Here is a 2378-nt window from a genome sequence, read left to right as displayed (position 1 = left end):
GGGTAAGGGCTGTTCTGTTAATATGCTCAATTAACTGTTATCCACATATTTTCTGAACTTCAATAACCTTCCTTGGGATCACTGCCTTCTTAGCTGCATCAATGTATATTAGTCAACTGAAAATGATGTACAGTTGTCTGCAGCTGCTGACTGTAGTCTGCCTCACTCCTTTCTCTGCTGTTCATCCTCAGCTGTTTTCTCTAGCATTGACAAGAGATAATTCACATCCTTCTACTGGCAGAATTAGGGACACATCATAGTTACTGTTGCCCTTGATCCTGCAATTCCTAATAATTCTTAACCGATGCAAAGAAAGTTCTGGCAACATAAAAGCTACCACTGGGTCACCAAGCAAGCAGAGAAGAGGGATTGACTTGTTTGGTGTGAATGTGGAGCTCCCAGAACATCTTGAGAGTCTGGAGTTCATCCCTCTGGAGACCCTTGAAGTCCACTAACTGGTTTTTAAACCAGATCTAAGGTTCACCTTAGGCTCTTTTATTCCTTGCATGTCTAGGTGTGCAGGGTATGTATGCAAGACTGACTTCATCTAGCATACTGTAGCTAACAAGAGCTACAAAAGCTGTGACAGATGTGCAACGACTGAATTTTTCCCTGAGGGAGTCATGAACAACATTTATTCCCTCCCCTCCTTTTTTATAAAGTTCCAATTGATCTGGACCATCAGGCCATTTTTTATTGACAGGATCCTAGGTAGAAGGACTAAATTGAGAAAATAATGAAGACAGGAAAGTGTGTGTGTGTGTGTGTGTGTGTGTGTGTGTGTGTGTGTGTGTGTAATAAAGGCAGACAGAGACGTGCTATTTTTTAAGTAAAGGGAGGGTAATTGTCCAATGGGAAAGTGTGTTCTGAAGTAGAACAATCTTCTCTTTAGGCATTAAGACCCAGGTGAGGACCTTTTGAACCAAACACTATGTTTAAAATGAACTATGAACAAATTCCAGGTGCAGGGTCAGCTTCTCTGTTTAAACAGCACCTGGCAGTCTGGCAGTAGCAACATTTTGATGTGACATCTTTCATAAGCTGATTCCTTATACAAAGGAAGTTTATTAAGAAAGTTAGTGTATTATATAAAGTTTGCAAGAGATAATGTGTCAATCAGCAGAAATCCATCATACATGAGACAAAGTTATAATCAAGAAATGTTGCACATAGGGAACAGAGGATATCTCAAGCACTCAGAGACTGAGCACATAATGACCTTGGGACTGATAACTAAAACCCTTCAGTGGGGGAAGAGGTAGGTTTTTAAGATCCAAAAAGTCACAACTTCTTTAAAGCCCTAGCCCCAGGCAGTTACTGGCCATGATAAGCATATTCCTGGTATCAGAGAAGGAATACATTTCTCGTCTATACCTGGGGTCAGAACCCTAGGAAAAAGTTCCCCCAAGGCCCAGACACTAAACTATTACTAGCTTTGTCAAGTAAGTTCCTCCTTCATACATTAGAGTCCCAGGAAAAGCCTTGGATTTTCATGTCTCCTAAAACCCAATGACCAGTCCAAACCTTGAACCCACCAAAGCTTGCAATGGGAGAATCAGTGAGTTTATTATGTTTCTTTACAAAACATGAAGGGAATGTATGGACAAGAATACCAGTGATCCTACAGCAGACATGCTGTTGTGTCTGTACTAAGCATGGCCACATAGGTGTTGTCCCTATCATTTACCCTCTCCAAGCCCCTATTATAGCACTTCCTTAGACTTCTCAGGCTAATTGTAATTATGGAAAAACTACACATAAATGGCTTGGAGTAGTGGCTGGAAGCTCAGGTGAGGTTCTAATGATCTTCTCCATACAGTTCTGTTAGGAGGGAAAGCCTACAGTTTTCAGGCCCAATTGTGATGGTCCTTCACAAGTAGGCATAGCTGCTCTTATAAAGACAGTACCAGTGTGGCTCAGAAGATGTTCCTTATAGCAGACGGGCACTCAGGAAGGTATAAATAGGAAGAACTAGGTAAATTTTGATTCATAGTGTAGAGGAAATGAGCGCATGGAGAAGACTGGGCCCAACATGTAGTTTGATTTTCTGTTGCTGTGATAAACAGCACGCCTTGAAAACAACTGGAGGAAGAAAGGGCTTATCTGGCTTACAGGTCATCATCTATGTTTGAGGAGAGTCAAGGCAGGAACTGAAGGCAGAATTTGAAGCAGAGATAATAGAAGAATGCCATTTACCACCTTGCTACCTCTGACTTGCTCAGCTGGCAATCCAGGTACATCTTACTAGGAATGTCACTGTATGTCAAACATTAGAACTGTGAGGAGAAGACCAAGTCCAGAACTGTCTGAATGAAGCAGGCTTTAGTTTTGGGGTGCCATTTGGCTGTATCTCCTTAAGTCAGGATTTTAGAGAGCAT

Source organism: Mus caroli, unplaced genomic scaffold (assembly GCF_900094665.2).
Source record: "Mus caroli unplaced genomic scaffold, CAROLI_EIJ_v1.1 scaffold_12064_U1_1, whole genome shotgun sequence".
In the NCBI taxonomy this organism is placed as follows: Eukaryota; Metazoa; Chordata; class Mammalia; order Rodentia; family Muridae; genus Mus; species Mus caroli.
Note: the sequence above shows the minus strand (reverse complement) of the source record.